This window comes from Triplophysa dalaica, chromosome 14 (genome assembly GCF_015846415.1).
Source record: "Triplophysa dalaica isolate WHDGS20190420 chromosome 14, ASM1584641v1, whole genome shotgun sequence".
NCBI classification, from domain to species: Eukaryota; Metazoa; Chordata; class Actinopteri; order Cypriniformes; family Nemacheilidae; genus Triplophysa; species Triplophysa dalaica.
Genome location: NC_079555.1, coordinates 20366530 through 20392707, shown reverse-complemented (window position 1 = coordinate 20392707; position 26178 = coordinate 20366530). Strand labels below are relative to the sequence as shown.

General features: G+C 38.6%; 1 protein-coding gene across 5 annotated transcripts in view; it reads right to left on the bottom strand.

Annotated features, from left to right (window-relative positions):
* Positions 1–26178, bottom strand: part of gse1b (Gse1 coiled-coil protein b) — a 170534-nt gene that overhangs the window by 35607 nt on the left and 108749 nt on the right. The window contains exon 1 of one of the 5 annotated variants that reach the window (XM_056765601.1): positions 18037–18165. The exons of the other annotated variants lie outside the window; for them this stretch is intronic. The gene's annotated coding sequence lies outside the window, so the exon portion shown is untranslated. Of the gene's footprint in view, positions 1–18036; positions 18166–26178 lie in introns of those variants that run through there. 5 annotated transcript variants of the gene reach the window in all.

The window sequence follows — 26178 nt, the reverse complement described above, 5'->3', positions numbered from 1 at the left end:
ATGCTTCGTTGTCATAGGAACATACCAGCTGAAGATAACAAGGAAATTACATCACTTAACTTGCCAAATGCCCTGTTTACTCCAAAGTCTAAACTACAAGGGCTCGTCAAACTACAAGGCATATGAATGATAACTTCATTTTGGAATTTTTCCCTCAATGGCTTGTGACGGTTCGGTACGGATATGCGTAACGTTACACCCCTAGTAAATAGCTATTTTGTGTGAAAATGTCAATAATTGCATTGCAGGCTGATTTAAGGTGTGTCCCTATATTTTCAGCTTGGGCTCCTAAAAATTTCAGTTAAGTAAAAAAAGTGAGTCTGGAGCCATGATCATTGTAGTTTGATCTGTCGCCACTGGGTCTTGTTGGTTTGCTCACTGAGAGACTTCTCATTTTAGCTTAGCTCAGGGTTATTTAAATTCCAGTAACATTGCTTTATTAGAATGGTCTTACACTTTCTATTAAACCATGCACTGTATTGTAATCTACCTTTTCTGTGCTTTCCTATTCTTAGTCATTCTTTCTGTAAAGCTGCTTTGAACCAATGCAACATTATAAAAAGCGGTATATAAATAATGTAAAATTTAATTGAAAAAAAACCCATAAATAACACACACGCAGAGGAGCTACCCTATGTTAACGTTCAGGTATACAATCCCCCATCTGTTTTACTGGAGTGTGTCAGTCATCCTCCAGCAATCGCCGCTCTGACATGCCACACAAGGAAACACCACTCGCTCACACACTATCGCTCTTTCACAAAGGTTTGAAGCTTATCAACAAAGCAATACACACACACAGTCTCTCTCTAATCAAGTGAAACGTTCAGTGTAGCAGCTGCTGCAATGTCACATGACACTCCCCACCCATAATTCCTCTGCCTTTTTTTAGATAAAAGCCAGAGAAAGACCAAGGGAAGGGAGGGGGGTCACACTTCAGGGCTCTTTCTCTCTCTTTTTCTCTCTCTATGGTGCAGGCTTGTTCTGACATGATCTTCTAACCTGGCCCTTCTCTCTAATGGCACCTGTGTGTCCCACCTCCTACACAATCTGACACTCACCGCTATAAGACAAACAGTGACAAAAACAAACATAAAGATGTATTTGCCCCACAAGGTTTATATAAAAAACCTACATATAACTATGTACACACAACTAGCATTTACAACATCAACTGTCAAGTAGAACCATTTACATGTTGTTTAACAATTAAACGATGCTATCAGTTGTAAAAAAAAAACTATGAGAGTTTATACCTAAATAAACCAAAAACGATAACTATAATAACAACTGTAACGATAAGTATATTATTCATTATTATTAAAGGGGTCATATGGCACGAAAACATGTTTTTCTGTGTCTTTGGTGCGTTACAAGTTCCCCATGCAATTGTAAAATATCAAAAATTGAAGTGTTGGAACAAAAGATGCATTCTATCTAAAGAAAATGCTCACCCAGACCTGCCTGAAAAGCCTCGTGTAACCACACCCCCACAAATCTAAGTCAGTTCTTGGTATGAGTAGACTAAGACCGCCCAAATAAATATATATATAAGTCAGTTCTGTTAGTACATTTCTTTGGAACCTGATGTTCCAAATATGGTAAGTGCCGTTACATTTCCATCACACGCTTGCCGTAATCCACCATTCACTACGCACTGGTTAACTGGCCAATCATAGCACACCTCGCTTTTCAGAGCCATGAACTTTGGAAAATATCTGGGGGGCAAAGAGGAGATACAAACAAGCACATTATGCGGAAAATACAATGTTTTTTAACCTTAAATCTTGTAAACATTTAATAATAATAATAATAAATTAGCAATGTCTTATGATTCCTTTAATGTTTTATTGTTCATGAGAAAAAAATACTATGAAAGTGATTGTGACTGTGATGTGGACTTCGCTAAATATGCTTATGCATTTTTGTTGATCGGTTACAATTGTCTAGTAGGGATGGGAGGAAAAATAGAATTTCAAAAATCAATTGAAATCTTTACTGCAAGAGCGGTGCAGCACGGGACCTTTTACAGAGTGCACACCTCACGTGCAAACACAGCAGAGCATACAGGAGCAGTAGAGAAAGAGAGAAACCCAAATACATTCAGCCCTTTAGGACTAAACTGCAAGATAAACGAAACACATGTTTAGGAGGGTCTTTCCTAGCGTCTGCAGTATGCAGCGAGTGAGGGGCAGGGAGACACAGCACTTTCAATTTACTATACCCCAGCTGACTTGTCAGTTAGAGCAAAATAGCATTTCCTAAAACCTTTCACTGTTTAAACTTGAGAGCATGAACATACTTCTGTAAATATGCACTGTTTGTAAGCCAGACAACTGCCCTGGGTGCTCTGCACGGGACCAATGAACTTATATTGGTAAAATATAATATTTGTGTGTATGATGATTTTGTCATCTAACATATAGCAGTAAAGAGTAGCATTTAATTAGGGTTCGAGCCCGAAGGGCTAGAAACCTATTGTATTTGTTAGTTTTATTCTTATTATTATTCTGCCCTAAAACTGATGCTGCAGCCCAAACCGTAAGACCGACAGAGCTGAGACTTGGTCAGATGGTAGTAGTCCTTGTCGCTACTCAGATACACGGAGCCAGCCAAATCGGCCCATAGGTGGCGCTACAACGATGAAAAGCGCGTTTGCGTCTTATACTCCTAAACCATTGGTCGCACACCCAAGTGTCTTATATCAGTGTAATCACTGGCTCAAAACTTAAAAAACGTATATCTCCGATTTCATTTCCGGTATGCAAATTTTTTCGCTAATTTGCATTTTATGAAAAAAAAAAAAAATGAACTAGTCCCTGGATTTTTGCCCTATCGAAACCAAACCAACGTTGATGAATTCTGTGGAGTGTGAATGTAAATAGTTATCGAAAAAAAGTTGAATTTTCTGCTCACGGCCGCTAGGTGGCGCTAAAACGTCCAAACCGGAAGTGGCATATTTAGCTAAAATGGCCATAACTCGTGAACTGTTTGAGATATCTTCATGGGGCTTGGAACATATGTGTAGACCCTCAGTCCGGAGTTATAATAAAAAAAATGTGGCGTTTGGCCACTAGGTGGCGCTATAATTTGAATGAGCTAGAAAATGGCTATAACTACGCAACCCTTTGCCCGAATGACTTGATAATTGGTATGGTGGGTCTTTGTCTCATGCTTCATGAATATCTAAAAGGACATTGACGTATGTCAAAAAACATGGCCGCCATTGGCCAATGAATGTTGAGCACTCATTACACCGGGTAAACGGAGGCCGATCAAAACGACACTCGCTGGGCTTATTCATCTCAAGGTCCTTAAGGTCTGTAAGAAATGTGAACTCATTTGGCCACCGGGGGGCGAAGTAACGCTTTAGTAGTGCTTAAACATTTGTGTATCATGTGACACTTGACATATAACCAAACTATTTGTATTATATGATAGATCTCCTTATTCTAAACAACTTTGCCTCTAGAACAACTTCTGTCGATCAAATGGTTTGTGAGTTATCGCAGATATTGATAGAAACCTTTCTTCGCAAACTTGTCCCTGAGTTTTTGACCGATCAGACCCAAACCAATGTAGATGACTTGTGTGGAGTGTGAAGGTAAATAATTATCAAAAAAAGTTGAAATTTCCTTTCACGATCGCTTAGGGGCCCCAAAATAAAAAAATGGGCGGAGCCTATCACATTTAAATGGCCTCAAATCAACAACGGTTTAACATTTCAGCAAGGGGCTCAGGAAATATCTGGAGACCATCACTAGGATGTCACATAAAAAAGAACGTGGCGTTTGGACACTAGGTGGCGCTATAATAATAAAAATGGCAAAATGCACATGTCTTTTGGTGGCCTAGACAACTGTTCGTCACGTGACATTTGAGTAATACACAAACTATTGATATCAAACGATAGATCTCCTTATTCATAACAACTTTGCCTCTTGAACCATTGATGTCTATCAAATGGTTTGTGAGTTATTGGTGATGATTTAAAAAACTACTTTTTCAAACTTGTTCAAGGATTTTCAAGCAATTTCAAAATTTCCACCTCAGTTCATTTCTTTGGACTCTCTAGGTCAATAATCATCAAAATCATGTTGAGTTTTTTTTTGTTTTGTGACCATAACAGGGTCCTTTATTATATTAGCGTGAAACGAGTATGTTATATGTCGATACTCCTTAATAAATAATCCAACTGACTTGCCATGTAGTACTATTATACATATTATAACACTTAACAAGCATGCAAAATGTGATGCTCATAGGAAGAGACATTCATTTCGATGGCTTTCTTATAGAGTCACCAGATCACAATGCATGTAGCTTTGCTAAAGGAACGATAAATATGTGCAGGATAAAGGTGTGTAGTGTGCGTGTGTGTTTATGGATATCATTTCCCTCTGTATCATATGAGTTTGAATGCACTGTATAGTTCTGTGTGTCTTGTGTGATCGAGAGTGTGCATGTGTGTGTAATGAAATGTGTCTCACAGGAAGACAGTGTTAGAAATATAATGTATTACACATTAAACGTTGCTCCATATTTACACATCTATAAATATAGCACATGTCTGCTTGCTTTTAAGATGAGTGTTGATATATATATATAACACAGCTTTATTAGATAAAACCAGTTTAATTGCATGTAAACCCAAATTGCTACTCAGCCAGTCACATGGCAGCAGCTCAATAAATTTAGGCATTTAGACATGGTAAACATGACTTCCTGAAGTTCAAAGCAAACATCAAAATGGGGTATATTGTATTATGTGAGGTGTTTGTATAAAATTAAGCATAATTTAAATGCCATGGCATTCTAGAATATTATGAATGTGAATCAATGTATCTATTTAAGATGCTCCTGGCCTTAAGCCTTAAAAAAAATGTATACACGTCTATCATAATGTATGGCAGGTGCCATGCCACATCCATAGCAACTAAACAGGTTAACTTAGCAACCATTAAGCTAGACCTATATCTCTGGAACAGAACATCGTAGAGACATGAGAATTGGTTAATTTCACTCGTCCCTTATCTGTTTAAACCTGCATATGAGTGTAAGCATGCGTGGTCTGTATTAACCGTTGCTGACCATTTCTTTCATTTTTCTGGATATGGGTAAGTGTCATCCGTTGCGGATGTGTTATGGTGCGATTCCTGACCGTAGTCAGCGAAGGCAGTCGACCTTAGTCCCCTTAGACTGCTCGAACCCGATGATTACTGCTTGCAGTTATATTTTCTATTATGTATTTGTTTTAATGTCTGACAGCAGAATACGTCCGGGGCTTTACTGGGCACAGAGTTGTATTAAAATTACAACGTATCACATCGCGATTCGATTTCGATGAATTGCTCAGCCCTAGCACACAACTGTTTGTGATGTCCTTTAAGTTCACTAGTTCCTCGTGACTTAATAAAGGGCACCAATGTGTGTAAACACCTACACGCAAAACACCAGCCGTAAAAGCTTTTTGTGACTAATTCTCATTTTTGCTTACTATTTAGTATGGAAGAATGCGTTTTCATTTTTTCTTCTGTGTCCCATATTCAGAGTTTCTGTGTGAAAGCGTGTGGCAGCATTAACAGTAATTCATTGAGAAACATTCAGGTTGTTAGCGGGTAAGCACTTACTTCTTGTTAGGAAATAATACATTTGCCAGATTCCGTGCCATTCCGTATTGTACAGCAAATTCTGTTTTAATGGCTGGATTCCTCAATTTGTCCGCGTTTTCCGCATTGTGGAAATCATAGGGCTCTATGTATGTCACATGAGGTATCAGTGATTGGTAATGGTGTGTCATTACGAGTACGAGTACATGGCATTGGAATCGGTGCATCCCTAATTGGAACCCTTTCAGATTTTTCAGTATCAATACACATCAAAATATCTATATTTTAATACTAAATGACATGCATTTAAAAATTAGCCGATCACAATGATCTGGGACTAATATGTCTGCAGTGAGAGCATTTCGCAAGGTGTTAGAAACGGAGCTTCGTTCAATAGTAACATTTTAATAACAAATCCTCAAAAAGTAGACGGATTACAGCGAGTTTAGTCAGCTCTGTGACGCTGTAATAGAGAAGACAGGGTAGCGTCTGATTTCATCCTTCACACAGCGCTCTACCAGAGCTTTACAACAAACTTAATGACACAGATGAGAAAGGGAAATAATAGCGGCTGTCCGTTAGTTTTGAGGCAGTGTTGAATGAAGCTCTGTTATTCTGTTTTATGAGAACAAACTGTTGTCCAGCTGCATTTAAAGCTTAAAAACTATACTTATAGAAAAGGTCAGGTCAGGTCAACTTTATTTGTACCTGAAGGACCATTTAATTTGTAGTGTTGCGAGCTTACATATAGAGACATCACAAACATTAAAAAAACATTGCAAAATATAATAAAAATGTTTACAATGAAAACAGCATTACTAAAAAACACGCTTGGACTAAAAACAATAAATGAACATAAAAGAAATGTAAAATAAATAAAGTTTGTTTGAACCTAGCTGCCATTTTAATGTTTAAACAAATCCTGCTATTTGATTTAGTTGTAAAGACTAATTCTGTCATTATGTTTGCTACAATATGTTAGGCTATCATTTATAGAATGCTGAACTGTTAAATAGTAATATTTTAATAGTCTTTATATACCTGGAGCGTGCAGAAAACTCTAGGAAAATACAGTATCGGATCGGGACTCTGATCGGCAGATACTCAAAATAAAATGACTCAGATCAGGTGTGATCAGGACATCCATAGGAGACATACCACTTTAGTACAATGGGCATAAAATAAAGCGCTATAGGTTCAATCATCTGATTGGTTGAATTACACAGGATTTCCGGGAGACGTGTGGGTCGCGTTCTTTAACGGTCCGCCTGGAAACATCAAACCCTTCTGATCTAAGAAGTAAGCTGTCGTGTATACAACGGTTGGTATAAGAATTCATCATGATCGACTAAACGCTCAGTCCTTAAAAGTATGCGAAGTTCTTGGCATAAACTTATAACCATTGTTGTTTCTGTTAACTTTTGACACATACGTGAATGTACATTGGTCTGTTTCCTGCTGGGACGTTTTCACGTCTCTAAACATGATGAGGCACAAAACGAAACTTGATTGGTTGCTTTACCTGTCAGTCATATGGCCTCTTGGGCGGGCCTTTCCAAAGAAAGCTGCGATAAATTCAAGACCTTCAGTAGACTGGAGTGGTGAGACTAGACAGCTCCCGACTTTCTTGGTTTAAGATATCAGCAAAATTTATGCATTTCCACATCCTTCAGTTCTCCAGCAGAGGGAGCTGCTGTCTTCAATGCACAAGCTACACATTACATACATTTGATCTCTTCCTGCAATGTGAACGCAGTGTTTCAGATGGACAGAGAGCATGATGGCATTTATCACAAGCCACAGCATAACAAAGCACAATGCCCACTGACCCCGTGTGACCACACACATACACACCCTCACCAAGAATAATCCCAGTGGCTCCGCAAGGCTGCGGCCTACTGCAGAGATAAGAGGTGTGCTGCCCTAGAGGCTGCTTAATCTTTAACCAGAAAAGGATTTGCCTATCCGCTGGTTAAAGCAGCCCGATCTGTAGGATGGGGCTATCTACTGTTACTCCAGTAGAATTAGCCCTGCTTGTGCATGTGTGTCTGTGACTAACATCAACATGTAGCCCTCAGGGTTGAGCTCTTGAAGATATGCACACAGACGTACAAAAGCACGCTCGAGCCCGTATGACTGGTTTGATCAGTGCTGTTTGAATAAAGGCGATGGCGTAAATATTCACAACAAAAAAACTTGCAACATGCATTCGCAAGACTAAGCTATAGTGGATTTGATTCCCAGGAAACACACAAACCCGATAAAAGCATAAACCGTGAATGCACTGCAAAATGCCTCTAACAAATGCATCAACGTAAAATACTGTGATTAATGAATAGCTCTCCACATTTCCAAGCAGATTATTTTTATATTCATGACACACACACTCTGGGCTTCATTTGTGTACATACAATGCATTTACACACATCCACCCTTATTTAAGCACACAATTGCATCCTAAATATTCATAATTCTATAAACATGCATTCATGGTTCATTCGCACTTGATGTTTGGGGATCCAAAAGCACATGCAGTCATTAAAATAATCCAACCAACTCTAGCAGATTAAATGAATGTCTTTTTAAACAGAACAATAGATGTAGGATAACATGTGGCACAGGAATTCACACTTTAATGGTCCCTGCATGTCTTGTGTTATCTGTATGCTTCCGCATTTCACGTAACTGCATCTAAAAAAAGTTTACAAAGAAAGTGTTTGCATTTTGCAGTTGTGTGAGTGTGTATTTCTTGTAAATTATGAAATGAAAAACATCAACATAGACAAAACTGTACATACTGCTGGAACAAGTGAAATATATACTTGAGCTGTGGTGCTCTACACCATATGACATTCAGCTGATCTGGCAGCTGGCTGTGGCACCTCCAGGTGGTTTATAATGAAGCCTTTCTCCTGTGTTTGGTGTGTCCAATGCACACAGCCTATTCAAGACAGCAACAGAGGAACAACAGTGTGCAAGCTCTGCAGGGAGTGAAGAATGCTGCTTTGTTGTGTATTATGTGTGTGTGTGTGTAGGGGATCTCGGCCCTCCTATGTGGAGGGCCCAGAGGGTTTCCTGTCATATGCCCTGTGTGGGTATTACAGGAGAATAATCTGTAAGTGATACAGGGGTGCTGAACTCCTGCTAGAGTACTGCCTATGACCGCTTCACTGTTTCACCTCCCCGCAAGACCCCCAACCTCTCCAACGCACTTAATACACTCAGACCGCCTACAGACCTGGATAATGCACATACACTTAGTGCTGCACTGTTTGAGCGCAGGCTGATAAGGCGAGGTTTGGGCGAGTGTGTGTCTTATCTTTAGCTCCAGAGCTGCATTTGTTTAGTGGTGTCTTATCAGCACCGGAGGGATTGCAGCAGCTACTGTCAAACACCGCTAGTGTGTTGTCAGCTCTCTCATCCTGGCCAAAAGCCTACTGCTGCTATATAACTCACCAGCTCAAACACGTTATCACAACAACAACAAATATCTGAAATCAAATTTACTTCTTCACATTGGCCCTCATAGCGGCACGAAAACTAATTTGTCATCCAAATTACATTAGGATGACTCCCTTTCTAGTTCAATTAAAAAACAACCGACTTGACTTCTCATCTCTTGTCAACGAAGCTTTCTATGTTAGACAACAAGTTCACTAACATATGTTTTATGTAGTGGTGGGCATAGATTATTTTTTTTAATCTAGATTAATCTAGATTAATTCCAAGATTAATCTAGATTAAAATGGCTCATTTGAATTCTGCCGAAGGCATTCAGAATATGTGTGCTACCCAAATAATGACTAAAAGTAAATCTTTGAGAACAGGTTTCTCAAGCCAGGTGGCACATTAGACCAGGGAATCATCTCCTGTTTCCAAAATGCATCACAAACTGCTTGAGAAAGCTGTTCTACTATGATAATTGGTGATGAAAATTAAATTATGTTCAATAAGATGTACTTGTGTTTACTTCCGCATTAGCTAAGGGATGCTTTGCGTTTAGGTGGTACTTGAGACTGGAAGAGCTCCTACAGTACATTTACATTTAGTCATTTCATTTAGCAGACGCTTTTATCCAAAGCGACTTACAAAGAGTGAGGGAGCAACAAGCGATATGTCATACAGGAGCCATAATACATTAGATCTCAATACAAAGTAACTGGTTTCAACTAAAGCTAGACCAGTACCTGTTGAGAGAAAGTGTTTTTTTTTTTAAACCAATTCCGCATTGCACAAGGTGCAAACAACCTTAGTCTTGTCGATGTTTCTATTGGGAAGCTTCTTAAAAATTAATATTCCCTGAAGCAAACCCGGCGGCTTCATAGCTGCATCCATGTTAGCACGTCACGTTTGATGCGGTAATTTCACAGTAACGTTATGTTGTGTTCAGACCAAACGCGAATGGCGTGTCAAGCGCGAGTGATTTATGTGTTAATGCAAAGAGCCAATAGACCTACTTGCGGCGCGAATGAAGCCCTGGTTATGAGATGATGAGGCGGCGCTAAGGACGCGAATGAAGCCCTGGTTATGAGATGATGAGGCGGCTTCTGCTTCCGCGAATGACGCGAATCACGCGAGTTGAAAAATCTCGTTCTCGCCCCGTACAGTGCAGTTAAGCTGGTATACATCCGCGCTAAAACATCAAGGTGAAAGTCATCATAGCCTGCGTAGTATAGACCCAGCTCCCAACCCAACTTTGAGAATAGATTAACGGCGACATTTTTTTTTATCGCGCGATAAGAGTCTCACTGCGTTAACGGCCCACCACTAGTTTTATGATAAGCTTTTACTAGTTGAGCTTTGCCTTTCACAGAATGAATAGTGATGGACGATATACCGGTTCATACCGTTATATATCATACTGTGTATTTTTGTTATGATGTGAATTTTTTATATACCACATTATCTGTGAATGTCGCTTAAACAATGTGCGCAACGCGGTGCAGCGTGACACTGTTTTTACTGGGGTCCCTTTTCACTGCTGCACTGTGACAGGCTTTTCATACAGAATGCAGGGCTCCAGACAAACTTTTTTTACTAGGAGCACTGTAGCCCCTGACTCAAAATTTTAGGGGCACACTTTGTTATTGATTGATGTTAAATAGACTGTAGGAGACTGTAATCTGAATTCATTTGAACCAACAGAAATTGTGCTTGTCAAAAAGTATAGATTTAATTGTTTACCATGTTACACACTGTATCACACATAAAGCGAATTGAAAGGTCTTGTGTTATTACGTTCTTATACGATGACTTTATTGCATAAGGACATTTTTCCTTATGTTCACACAACACATGTAAATGCAAAGTCAAATAAAATAAAATTTAACAAGAGCAATCGCCTGTCGTTCGTTCTTGCTGTGAACGGATTTGAAATAATCCAGTGCTATCTCAAATATTACAGATAAATTACGTTTCCTGAACTCCTCCGCGGTTAGTTTCGTTTTTAACGTCTCAAATATCAAATTGTTCGTCCTCTGGCTCAAGAAGTCCGTCACATCAAACAGCAACTCATAGTAATGACTAGCTGGATTGTGCGCGTCCGCATCAGTGACATGTGAGTGATACGCGAGTGACCTGCACACTGGCGCGCAGTTGACTATCACACACCGCCTGCTACTTGTCTGGATGTATCTTTACTACTTGATCATTTTCTATATAAACATGTGCTAAACAAAGGCATTTGGATGTTAGCGTGCATCTCGCGTATGAGCGATAAGTCGGTAACTTTACATATTCCATTTGTGTCACAACGGGAGAGCCGCTGAACAGCAGATGACTGTAACAAAGGTGTAGCAATTGCAAGTTCGCGTTACGTTATATTAAATACACTCACAAGCAAACATCTTCCAAACGCATTCTCGTTCCCCTTATACCGGCTCAACATAAGCATTTAACATTATGTGTTTTTAGTTTGAATTGTTTCTCTGTATGCTATGATGAGAAATAAGGATCAGTAGAGGAAGGAGGATCTAATTTAGATTAGAATCTAATTTAAGCCTTTGTATGATGACTAAAAAAATGATTTCAGGAAATCATGAAGCCATTGTGACTATTTAAAACACAGCAGACATAACATGCATGTTTTAACTATTCAGACAGATCATGGTATTCGTTTTCAGGTGTGCCTAACTCATGAAGTTGGGAGCACCAGTGTTACCAATGAAAAAAGTTCAAGTCATGTTCTCTGTTTATTTGCTTAGATATTACGGATGCACGTTACCTTTCCATGCTATTCAGTTGTTAAACAAGTCCAAACTTTGCAGTTATTATAGGGGAAGGGGATTGTTTACATTGTGTGGTTACAAGTTGTTTGCGAAATTTGCAATTAAAAGGTTCCGTATTTTGAATGGCAATGGTAATGCATCTTCATCAAGAGTGCCAACTCTTTATGAACAGCATCATTTTGTGGGACTTACAAACCTGTATAATAATAGTGTTTTTTTTTTACAATATTCACAATAATACACACCTTGACAGTATACAGGACATTTTAAGTCAATCAACTGCAGTATTTCCTCTCCCTATCAGTAGAAAATGTGGTATAAGAAAAACTGTCATATACCGAGAAACCATCATATTAATTTATGGCCATACCGCCAAACACTAAGCATTAACGTGATTCCATTTCATGCTGAAAGAGGATGAGCTACAACAACACTATCCAGGTCTGTTACTTTACTTCTACAAACAATTCCACTCTGCCCAAAGCATTTACATTTCAGTTGTATTGAAATCAAACTTTTAAAGGGCATGTTATTGCATATTAAAGCTAGAATTACATTGTGATATGCCTAGCCGATTACATACTAGTACATAAAATGGTAAAGAGCAATACAGAAATCCACTTTACTTGAGCTTGTATATTAGGGACACTGTGTTACTGTTATTTTTCGAGGAGTAAGGACAGGCATGACTTATTAGCTTATACAAAGACATGAATATTAAGACATCACTTTTTATGTTCCATTTATTGTCTTTAGTCAGGGGTGCATATAAGTTCTTCGATCTGGTTCTCAAGAGAGCACCTGGAGATTCGGATTGGTGCTCACATTGCACGCAGGTTTCAACCATGTCAGTACGCAAATGGGCGATCTAAACTTATTTAAAGAGCGCTTTTTTAATTTTGGCCGCGCATGCGCACCACTTATGTGCATCCCTGTCTATAGTGTAGTAAGGTTAATGACCCTTTATTAGAAGATATTTCTGCATTCCTCATTTCATTGTGCCTAAAATACACTCTTTTAGGAATATTTCGCTGAAGCACTTCTTGACTGAGACTTTGTCTGTTGATGCAATAAAGGCCGCATGGCATCAACCAATATCAACCAAAGCCTGTTCCAGTGTGAAAGATCCACTGTCTGAGCAAACAGTGATGTAAGTCCCACCTTACCTGCTGAATATTCTGGTTAAGTGAAGACAAATACATTTGAAATGCTGTTTGAAACCATGGTTGAATTTCCATGAGGGACTGCACATAATTTAAATTTAATTTTAAATGCAGGAAGCTCATGCGCAAGTTTATTCGATTCAGCTAAAATCAAATCAACATGTTAAACAGTCTGTATGTATTCTAAAATTAAATTCTACAATCAGTTCTTCACCGGCCTTCTCTGACTTTCGCCGAGGCTTGTCATGGTAAAATAATGTAAAAGATTTTTGGGCGAACTATCCCTTAAAGCGATAATATAAAGTCTACTGTATTACAATCCCGTGGGCTGTCTTATTGATACTTAATAATGACGCTCACAGGGCTAAAACAAAGGTGTTGACAGTTGAAAGGTCTAGTTTCCAGGTCGTGGACGCTGAAAACTGTAACATGTTGAGGCCGATCTGGTGTCAAAGATAACATCAGATAACAGCTGTGAGCCGAGGACACCCCTCACCACCCGCCCCGCATATTACACAGCATGCCTGAGCTTTTGCATATGCAGAGACGGTCATGTTTAACTAGGGTGGATAGGCAAATCAAAGTGAACACTTTGCAAGCTGAGGTCGACACGAGATGGAACGATATGTAACTGACGGTTGTATGTGTGTGGTCGTCTCTGTAGTGTTGCATGCAGGAAGTGCAGCATACTTAACTCATTTCTAATCATACCTACTACGCAGTGGTTCTCAAACTTTGTGGTTCTTAAACTTTGTTCACACCCACCTTTAAACCAAAGAAAAGCAGCCACAGAGCCTTCCAAAGAAATTATAAATATGACTGTCCGGTATAAGACCACCTTTATCGAAATAGTCTAAAATCTTGTCAGACAGACGCCTAATCTAATAAAGACTGTCACAATAGATGTTAGGGATGATAAGATTCATAAATTTAACAATGCAAGAATCAATTTAAACAGTGAGCATTGAATACAAGTTGCCATTTGCATTGCTATGCATCGTTGCTTACATATTTGCATCAGTATAAATCTATTTGTTTATATAGAATTATTAGTATATGCACTTTACTTTTATAATTTTTCATGTAGGATGATTTCCCTAAACTGTTTCTCTGCCATCACCACTGCCGCTATGTGAATATGATGTATCACAACACTACGAAGACCTAGGCATGTCCTGACAGTCACACACAGGCTGAGTCCGACAGCTATAAGGTGCTGCCTTTGGAGGCAGCATTCCAAGGCAGAAAGATATCAAGGCAAGTCCGAATACAATGTTTGCTTCCTGTCTCCAGAGATACCTTCATCGGATTGATTTTGAAGGCAGCATGGATGTATCATTTAGTTGTAGCTACTAGCCGCTCCACTACCACTTAGCATGACGGCAAGCGAACAAAAGATTACAACTTTTTTCACTCCCTGCTGGCTAACAGCTCTGCTCCTTCCGAGGCAATAACTGATGCGATCGCCTTTTACTTATAAACATATTTAGCGTTAAAGAGAACAAAGCCATCTATACCTCATATGGGTGCAAGACATGTTTGTGAAAGTGTCATGCTTCTATGTAAGGAAGTACTTCACTTTAAAAAAATCATTACATCAATTCCCTTTAGTATTGGGCTTTGGGCATTAGTCCAATAGGATTTAAAGGTGTTCTATTGGTTCCTACGTGGCAGAAAACATCATACCAATAGAATCCATCACATACCAGTAGACACAACTATAGATTTCATTAAAACCAATAAAATTCCCATAACCAATAAAGGTGTCATGAACTGGCCTTTTTTATTATTAAATACTGTTGTATGAGGTCTACTTATGAAATTCGCATGGTTTTTACATTAAAAAACACCAAAATCAACAAGTAATAGGCTATTTTCTAACCTGGTTTTGAGGCCGGCTCTAGAAACGCTCGGTCTTTATGGGCGGGCCACATTGAAGACTTTGAAGTAAACGCCCACTGCTATGATTTGATAACAGTTCCAAAAGACATCATTTTGTCCTGTGATGTACATTTCTGTGTGTCTTTTTGACAAGCTACGTCAATCGCTGGGCCAGGTGTCAATAAAAGTTGTCACTTCATTAACAAGGACGTCTTCAGTTCTGACACTTAAAGGATGTTCGTTTGAATACGATGAGCTTTTATATAACAAAAGCTCTGGTTCAAATGTATTCATAAAATGTTTAATTATGTTTTGGGCAGAGCTTTTCAGTAGGGGTACTGAATTCACACTGAATTGTATAGCATCACATTTTTCTCCATTGCATTGTATTGCATTGAATCCCACTGTGTTGTATCAAATCGAATCGAAATCAGATCGCACTGCATCATAATAGGGGTGAATTGTATCACATCGGTAGCTGGTTCATATGCATCTTTTATGTGTCATATCATTGAACATGCATCGATATGTGTATCTCATCGGTAGACTGCTTCATATGCTTTAACATCATTCCTGCTGAAAAACAACAGAACCCCAACATAACCAAAACAGAAATTCTAAAGTTTGCATTAAAATACCTTTACGAACCATTAGCCTTTCCATTAAAACCATTACAAAATTGCTTTTTGTAGTGTGTTTTTGGCATCCTACCATTCCATTAACCATCCTAACAACAGAATTCTTCGCACCAGTAGAACTATTACAGTATCCTTTACAACCAATTCAAATCCCATTAAAAGCCATCGAAACCATTATAACGTGTTAAATTGTATTGCTTTTTCAGCAGGGACGTAACTTTGACGTCATTTGCTGACATTTGCCGCGTAAAACAAAGGGGAAGATTGTGTTTGATTTCTTGAAATATGCAATGCAATATGCATTATGCAACTATGTATGAAGTACAGTTACAAGCATAACTTGAGTGCTTTGTCTGACTGTGTTGTCACAGACTGTGCACCCCTTAACCAGCCACGCCCCACAATTTACGGAACCACTGTTGTAGTCAGACACAGCCATCCCCAGAGGGCGCTACCTGACAAAGGAGCATGTGTGATGAGTAGGGCCTTATATTCAGAGAAAAAGCTGTACATAACAAAACATGCTGATCTAATCTATTTACTAAATGTAGAGATCAATATCCAAAGACGTAAAGACAAGCGGAAGTCTGCCAGAAGTATGCTGAAAGTGCCTTGCGGTCAACAAAAGTCAGCAAGACTGAGGTGTGAAACAGACAAAACAGTGTTTCCAGTGCAGATGACTCATTTGCTTTTTTTAGTTAACTGATGGTAATGTTTAGTGACCAAGTTATTTAAAAAAAAAAAGCTTATTATATTAAATTCCCCACTTAAACAACTTTAATGTAGTCTCTTAACCACATTAGTAGCTTGTTGATTGGCAGGTTAGTATTAAAGAAGCTCCCTAAATCAAGACATGCTACATACACAGATATACAAGGGCTTAGACGCACAGAGATAACAAGTCAAAAGTGACAGAGCTCTTTTGGATCCATACTGATAAAGGCCAAGCGCTCCATGAATAGAGGAGTGAGAGTGGGTGAGGGAGGAGACGAGGGTTCAAGAGGGCTGCGGGGGGTGTCTGTGAGCTCTTCAGTGGGGGTTGGCTCTCAGTAACGGCCCACAACAGACAGGTGCTTTACATGTTGACACAGCTGCTCAGCCACTTCCTGTTGATCTCTGTCCACACGAGCGCTCACCGACAAGTGCGAGGGCCCCGTGCAGACAGCCAATAAGAACGTTAAATCCAAATATTAGAGAGGGGAGGAAATATACCTTGCCAAAAACTTGGCAGTATTAAGAATGCCCATGAGAGTCTACCCTACCGAGTAGAAGCGCTGTTTGTTGTGTGTCCTGTCACGCAGTCAACAGAGTCAAGTCGCAGCTTTCATAAGTAGTCAAATGTAGGTTTAGAGAAGGCAAATGTGCCGTGCCTCCTCCGGCTTTGGGCTATGGAAATGCATGCAAACGCAGGGGTGTGATAGGGCCCACACTAATGGAAGGCTTTTCAAGGATTTGGTTGTGACGAGGAAATGCAAAACTGGGTCAGCCTTTTCTTTAGGCACTGAATGTAAACACCAGAGATTACAGCGGCAGGCATAATTACTTTTACAAGATCCACAGCTGACTTATGCCGCAGACAAACTGTCACCACGTTCAGCAGTTGAAAAGCGGCGTTACCACAACACGCAGCATTTGTCCACCACTCATCAGAACAAACATTTAGAAGGAATGGATAAATACAACCATGTATTGCTAAGATATTTTACAAGCCTTTTAGAAATACAAAAAGCACTACAAAAGAAAAAGAAACCAGGGAAATGAAGCATCACATTAAAACACAGTGATCAAAGGAATGGCAGCACTGCATATGAAAGTGTACACTACACACACACATAGGCTACACATACACGCACACATTTCTGTATAATGTTACATAGGTTGTGTTTATATTAGTAAAATTTAGTTCAATAATGTCTTCACCGTTTAAAAAATGTACCCAGAAATAACGCATTGTTTTTTTATACAGATCTGTCGTAAAATCCTCTTATCAGTTCCTGCCATAACATCACAAAACTGCAATCCCTTCATAGGGCACCACCTCTCCTGTGAATTATGAACCTTCATAAGCTCTTTAATGTTATATGATAATGGAAAACATATGTCTCTAACTCCCCCCGTGTGATCTCCCACCTTAGATAGCAGAACCTTTGGTCTTATCAGAAGCATCATCACTCAGACTGCCCCAAATGTGCTGCCTACTTAGGGAGCTCACTAGGGTATTGAAACATGTTTATGATTATGTCTATAATAATCGCTCCTTTAGTACATATGATTATATTAAGAGGGTCATAAAGCTCACCAGACCCTACTCCTACCCCTGAGAAGATGAAATGTTTATTTTTTTAATGAACCCGTAACTAAAGCAAACCGACAAAGCCTCAATTCACACACAATACACGCACACGCGCTCGCTCTGTACTGCGACGTCTCTCTGTCTGTCTCTCTCTCTCTCTCTCTCTGTCTCCTCTCTACTATAACCATTCAAAGCTCTGAATTAAATAAACGTTTGTTTTCTCACCTGTAAAGATAGTAAAATCCTATTTCCGTCTAATAAATCGAAGGTAGACGCGTTTATCCATCGTATCACTGCGCTCGGCGGTACATTGTTGACACGCTCGTCGACGGCAAGCCGAGCGGAGCCGGTGAGAGGAGGAGCTTCCTGTCTTAGGTGGGCGGAATCTGTGCGAGAAGCTTCCCGCCTACGGTGAGCAGGGCAACCAATCATATTAAGATGAGGGTTTCGCTTGAATATTAAGTAGGGTGCGCGTCAGAGAGGCTATATTAATATTCATTAACTAGATTTCACTGCATCGTGAGGAAGAGTGGCGACCCAGCACCTGCTCTCTTGGGTTGGGCGGAGCCAAACTTCGAAGATTCGGCATTTTAAATCAAACTAATCTAATTTCTCCCATGCAGGGATCTATATGGTGTTTATCCCATTTGGAGAAATCTGTTAAGACACTGTGGACCCAAACCTCGCAGCCAAATAGAGCTATAGGCATAATAACATTTTTACACCAAGACTGTAACTGGAATATCTGTTTGGGTGAATTTTACATATATGTTAAACATAGTTGGACTCAAGTTGCATCCCTGTCTTACTGAGTGAAAAAATGTGTTCTTTTATCGCCAAATGTAACACCGCATTTGTTTTCCGCGTACATGGATTTAATGATGTTATAAGCTTTTCCTCCTAAGTCTGATTTAAGAATTTTATAATATAGGCCGTCGTGCCATATTGAATCATACACTTTTTTTAAATCAACAAAATATGCATCCATTTTTCCTTTTTTTATGATTGACATGCTCATTGACTTATGTCTGTAATGTGAGATGTGGTCGGTGGTGCGGTAGTTTGGTAAAAATCCAATCTGACTTTCACTTAAGACATTGTGTTTGGTAAGGAAAGCTTGAATTGGAGTATTCAGGATACTACAGAAAGTCTTCCCCAGATTACTGTTCATTCATTTATTGGGGTCCAATTGATCTCCGCTTTTGTGGCTGTGGCTGTATTGTGCCTGTATTCCACGATTCAGGAAAGTGTCCAGATTGTAATATCAGATTAAATAGTTTTAGGAGAGCCTCCTGCATTACTCTACGACTGCGCATCAACATTTCTATTCTGATGTTGTTCTGATGGTGTACAACAGTGGCGGCTGGTCAATAGGGGCCATCGTTCCAACAAATTATTCAAAGGAGAAGACTGTTTAAACATGTTAATATAGGGCTGTGCAATTCCAATTTAGATTTTGGGTTCTGGAATGAAAATAACTAAAATCCTTATTTTCTTTATCAAAGATGTTATATTTGTTAAAAAATATAAACATTATAATACAATAAAACTGCCTTATTATTCACCTTCAACACTTAATCATTTTCTAATCTTTCTAAAACGAAGATCCTCAATTGCAATGTATTATTGAAAATACAAGCTCTTTTTTAACCTTTTTATTTACCAACTGTTTATCAAATAAAGAACATGTCAAGTTACATGAAAAGCTATTTATTTAAGTTACTCAACAGTGTAAATTTATTTTGTGTATTTGAATAGGGATGACAGATGAGATAATTTGTTAAATGGATTAAATATAGGCTATGTATAAAGAATGCTGTAGCTTATTTTTTTCAGATATTAAGTACCTTCATTTTCTTCACATTCTATTGGACTCTTTTTATTGCTGCCGCACTTTCTTGTCTTCTCATTGTTTTTACCCTCATGCTCTCATGCGTCCTCACTGAAACAATAAATAATTATATGTATGCCATTAACACAATAATCAAAAAGTCAATATAAAAATGATTTTACTATATTGTGAAAAAAAATTACATTTCAAGAAAATTCTAAGTTTTCAAATTTAATTCATTTTAGTCTATGGAGCTTTCTGTTTTTGTGCGTCTGCTGTATTGTACAGCACTGCAGGCCAACTGAACAAAACATACAGCTATAACTGTGTTTGTGTGTTTGTATAGATGTCAAAGTGTGGTTTGTTTGTGTGTACAGAAAAAATGTGGGTGTATACAGTTTTAAATATAGTCAATATAGTCATATTTCAAAGTCATACAAATCATGTTACAGCAAATCACAAATCCCACTCTGTGTATCACATTCTCAGTAGCTTCCTGAGGTCGAACATATATTTCATTCAAACATGTTTTTTCATTCCTTGTTTGCATTATTCATATTCATTATTTTACAGTGATAAAAGTTGATTGATGTAGAAGTTTAGAAGCTCTTCATTATTCAACGTTCTTTGTGGTGCTTTTGCTTACAATCATTGATTATTTATTGATAAATAACTTGTGCGTTTGTATGTGAATGTCTTAACATAATTTAAAATTGGGATGTAATGATGATCATAAAAGCATAAAAATATATGAATGCATGCATACTGTTAATGATTTCTACATAATGCATTCTTTCTAGTCAAATTAAGCACAAAATACTGATTTATAATCTCTCTCTAAGACTTATCAGACAAAATTTTACGTTAGGGATAATCTATGGCTAGCCGTGCATTGAAGGATTTTAGCGCACAGTTTAGTCCGTGGTAAACTGTTCACATTAAAGAATTTTACAGTAAGCAAAACATGGTCAGGTCAAGGTGTGGGAATAATTTGGTCCAAGTTTTATTTTATTATTATTATTTTTTTAAAGATATTAGAATGTTCCATTGCAACACCAGCGCATAGCAGCAGCCATTGTGGAGTGAAACAAAATAGAATTATTTATAATCACTAAACTAGTAATAATCAAATCCATGTCAGTTTCTGTTGAAATTATTTTAAAGGAAATAGGCTCATTCTCCAACTTTCCCAGAGGTAATAAGTAGTGTTTTACCGTTTTGGATCTCCAGGTCTGGCGATAGCACTTTTAGCATAGCTTAGAATAGATCATTGAATCCAATTTGACCAGTAGCATCGCGTTCAAAAATGACCAAAGAGTTTCGATGTGTCTGTACCCCCCTGAAGTAGCCTTGGCCACCCCTAGCCACCCCATAGATAAAAACTCTTGCTCCGCCTCTGGGTGAGTAAATGATGACAAGATTTTTTCTTTTTGGGTAAACTATCCCTCACTGTAAAAATACAACTTAAAATTCATCTCCCAACAAAATTAATAAAGTAACTTGAACAAAGATTTCTTAGCAAAAGAAGAATGTATTCATTTGAGGAAAGTGAACGAAAATATGTCGGTAGTAACAAAGATTCTTTTCTTGACTGATATATAAGTGATTGCCCAAAGACGTTTGACCAACTTGCCAAACTGTGTAGTCCCAACAAACAATTAAAGTGTTTGAAAGTTCCCAGCATGCATTGTTGCATAGGGTCACTCTGTCACCCTAACAATTTTCCTTCATTTAAAACATCTGAAGCGACAGCTGACAAAGAGGGTGACACTACACATGTGGTAAGCGGTGCGTGTAAAACTGTTAGGAGAAGAAGCTCATCAGGTTTAACAAACAGTTTTGCCTTCCCAAAGTTGCTTGATGAACTTGTAGCAGGTGATGCTCAAAAAAGCAGAAATGGGTAGTTGACAGACTAATATGCAAATTCGTCCTATGGTGTGACGGCAAACATTTAGAAAAAAACTAACAATGAAGATAAATTTCTCTTATGCTCTTTTATGATAAAGATAAATAAATGTCATCGCTCTCAAGAAGTTGTCATATCAAGTCTCACACATTCACCGTGAGATACATGCATTTTAGCCTGTTCACACGCTTTCATGCTACAGCTTCTATTTCTCATGCTGAGAAATAAGGGATTACTCGTCCTGCTTTATACAATTAATGGAACAGAATGAAATGTGAAGACGTATCTGTAACCGCCTTACATTCAAGTCCGATCAAGTTGCATCAAAGATCTGTTCTGTTTTACTCACAGCGCTGAGCATCACAACCAACAATAGACAAGGCATGAACGTAATGAGCAATCAGAAGTTTAGATGAAACAGTTTTGTTGCAGCTCGTTTGCTGACAGCAGTAAGATATACGATCCGTCAGACTCATTTATTATGATGAGAGTTTCATACAGTCCGTTTCATTCTTTATAACACAAGATTATAACGAAGTTAATGACTTTCTGTCCCAGAAAAAAATATTATTTTTTTCATGCTGCTAAGAGACCATGTAGATTCACGAAGGTTCACCCATGCAATTACTAATGCAGTTTGTATGTCTAATCTATAAGAATATGACACGCCAAAACGATTTTAATGTATAATAATTGCAATTACAAAAGCAGCAATAATGTTTTTTTAAATCTTGCAGTGTCTGTTTGGCACATTTGGTATCTTTCTCTTAATTTAATATAGAGTCTAAGCCAACACCCTCCTTTGAAGGATCTCGCTGCTATTAAATTAATAACAATATATCACCCACCCGAGACAAGACTATGGGCAGTGAGTGGGCTGTGAATGAATTAATGAAGGACTCGAAACGAGAATATCCATCTCTCATTCATCCCGCACAAGAACCCTTAAAACATTCAAAATAAAGGTAATGATTTTTTGCATATACAGCATCGTTGTTGCTACTACTGTTAGGTTGGATCATCTTACTACATACAGCTAAGTACATCATTCACCGGCAAATCCGACATTCATGACATGCTCGACCTGATTTTGCCAAGTGGTTGATGTCCTCAGGACAACATATTTTGTTGACCTAAGGACAACATTTTTATAAATAAAACCTAAACCCACACCAAACCATAACCATAACCATAACTTGTGGAGATGGTGGTCTAGTGGGTTAAACCACTGAACTGGTAAATCAAAAGGTTGCTGGTTTGATCCCAGCAGCCACCACCAGTGTGTCCTTGAGCAAGACACTTTACTCCATGTTGCTCCAGGGGGATTGTCTCCGTATTAAGTGCACTGTAAGTCGCTTTGGATAAAAGCGTCTGCCAAATGACTAAATGTAAATGCAACTTACCCCTAAAATCAGAGGGAAATGATAAGTGAAAAACAATGGTCTAGAAGCACCTAATCCTGGTTGGAAGATTAAACTTAAAATAAACTGTAAACTTTTTTCTGAAATCTGATTGGTTGATTTAAATGTTGTTCCAGGGTCCTAAGGATATCAACCACTTGGCAAAACCAGAAGAGCCGTCATGACATACTACAATATTAGGCTTGTCACACTACACTTATCCCTGGGTTAACATTTTTTCCCAAAGTTAAAGGTGCACCAGTGACCAGTAAAAGCACTGGCTGTTTCTTTTAGTGTAAAATGATGTCTTCAAGCGAATTTCAATAACCCAACTCATCATTTCACTTCAACTCAAATGTCTTCTCTGTTGCTTTTTGAGGTCAAAGGTCAGAGTTCAGGCAATAAGCATGTGTTTGTTAAGGTAAAATACAGAGAATGAAGGCTACAGCCTCTGCTTTAGCTCAGCTAACACACGCAGCTGCTAAAGAGACGTCTATTCCCACTGCTTGCTTGACATCAAAGGCCCTCTGATCTTTCACTGCAAACACACACAAGCAGCTCGCTCCATATTTGCCCTTTACGTCTTAATGTTTAGTGTCCTTTGCCCTTTGCCCTTTTGTTTTCTCTCAGGCTACTCTGTCTGTAACATTAATGCAAGTTCTACAACGCAACAAGGGCACACATGTTCTAAAGATGTAGTGCAAGCACTACTAAATAGTCCGTATGACACCTATCTTGACCTCAGGGTCACATGGTCATGATAGATGGTAAAAGAAAATAAACGGCTCTATATAACAGACCAAATGAGTTGACCAATCTTAGCTCAGCAATTAGAGGCCAAGTGGGCAGGCTGACACAGCCAGAGGAGGCAACCGGCTTCCAGGAGATTATGTATTTTTTATTACTGTGTTGAGTAAATACCTCAACCCTTCTGACACCATCTGCTATGCAACAACATGACAGACAGAACATATTTCTTGGGTCGGGGTGAATATGGAGAGAACAATGCAATAGTGCAATTTACATCATAAAAACGTACTATTTAGGATATAATCTAAGTAGGCGAATAGGTTGTTTGCACATGACGTCCCACCACTACATGAAGTGCAGATGGAGGGCACGAATTCACCAACACAAACTCAAAACACCTATTTTTTTAGAGCGGTGTGAGGGATGGAGGGAGCCGTTGGTTGCAATTCGCTACCTCCCTGCTAGATGCCCGGAAAAAAATCACACAATGGTCTTTTAACGCTTAACGTGGTTTAACCTACTAAGGAAACCCTTAAATCTAAATTCATGTCTTGATAATGCACTGGAGCAACTGAGCATGCATGGACCCTACCCTAAAACTAGAGTGCATTAGTATTAGTGGTTTGCCTGCTCAATCACGTGTTCAGGGTTAACAACTCTCACGAACGCACGTTCAGGCTCTATCTCATGCACTGACTGTGCCCAAACAAATCTCATGCTAGATATCAAGTGAATGCTAAAGCAGTGGGAAATAGACGGAGGGGAAGAACGCAAACGGACAGAGGGGAGGGATCACTGTGCGTGTTTGGACTCAAGCGTGTTTGAATTCAAATCCTCCCATAAACTCTTCACATTTACTGGGGATTGAGGCTAAGAGCGATGAGTGGCGTGGTTTCAGCACAGTGGACACGCCCCCAGCGTTTCAGACCAGAGAGTCCTAGTCCTTTTGATATATTCTTTTATGTAAACACTAGCTACTGTTAAAAGAACGAGCACTTATTACACAGAAAAAATGAATAGTCTTGCGTATCACCCTTACACAAATTAAAACGCTGTGGGGTTTCATGGTTTGATCAATTTGTATAATCATAATTGATGCAAGACAGGTATTTTCTACTTTATAACACCAAATACTGAAATGCAGTGAACAAACAAACACACCTCTCACCTAACAAAACATTTGAAGGATGCTGCAGTTCGGTGTTGTTAAGCAAATCAAATTACGTGTGTTGTCCTTAGCTGAACACAAAATGTGTTGTTTTAACACAACCGTTTTAGAGGATACCCATTGCCTTAACTCTACCTTTGTAGACCCAGGAACTGCAGTGATTGGAGTGATGTGTATGGATTTGTATATTTAAAATCATGCAAAATGTGTGAAAAATGTTAGCATTAAGCTCTACCACTAACCCCACATCTATACACAAGTGTCAGAAAACATCTCTTGTATCTTAATCCCCTATTTGTGGTCAAGATAGTTTTTAACTGTCCGTCACGAACCAAGTGTTACGGTTTGGGTTAAGATCATTTAGGATCTGAAGTTAATTTGTTTAAAATAAGCATTGTTTTCTGACACTTGTGTATATGTGTGGGGTTAGTGGTAGAGCTTAATGCTAACATTTTCTCATACATTTTGCATGATCTTAAATATTCAAATAAATTCAGCTAAGGACAACACACGAAATATGATGTCCTTAACTGAACACATCTCCTTGTCATTTCTGGGACAATACATTTGTGTTACTATAAAATAACACATACTGTTCTGTTACATAGCATAATACAAACAATGTGATAGTAATTAACACACACTTTTTTATAGTGTAGTTGTGTACCTTTACTTCTACAAGTTGTGTTATAAACACATGATAGAGAGATGAATAGGTTGACTAGCTCCACCCAGAACACATGGCTGTCTGCAGAGGAGCAACTGTCAAATTTGTAAGATTATTGTATTATTTCTGTATTATCTTTACCAGAATTATTCACAAACAGGGGACAGGTGCTCTAATGCTATACAAAGACATACAGTCATGTGAAAAAGAAAGGACACCCTACTGAATTGTTTGGTTTTCCGTATCGGGACATAATAAATGCCCTTAAGGCCTATGGACCAGATGGTTTTTATGTCCTGAAACAGAAAACCAAAAAGGTTAGTAAAGACCGTTTCTTTGGACGGACACACGCCTGACTCCCAGTTAACTTCCGGTTTGTGTTTGGGTAGTGTTCAATAATATATCTATTCATATTTAATTTATTTTATGTTAATATGAATATGTATTATTATTTTATTGTCTAATAATTGTATTAAATAAAGGATTTGCTAAATTGTAGTTGTATGTTCATTTTATTAAATAAACAATTTGTTGAATGGGTCCTGTAGTTCGATCACATTTAAAGTAATCATATGGTTCATTGACATCTAGCGGTTGAGCATAGTATCGATGTCACGGTGAGGACCGGGAAGTAGAACCCAAGTG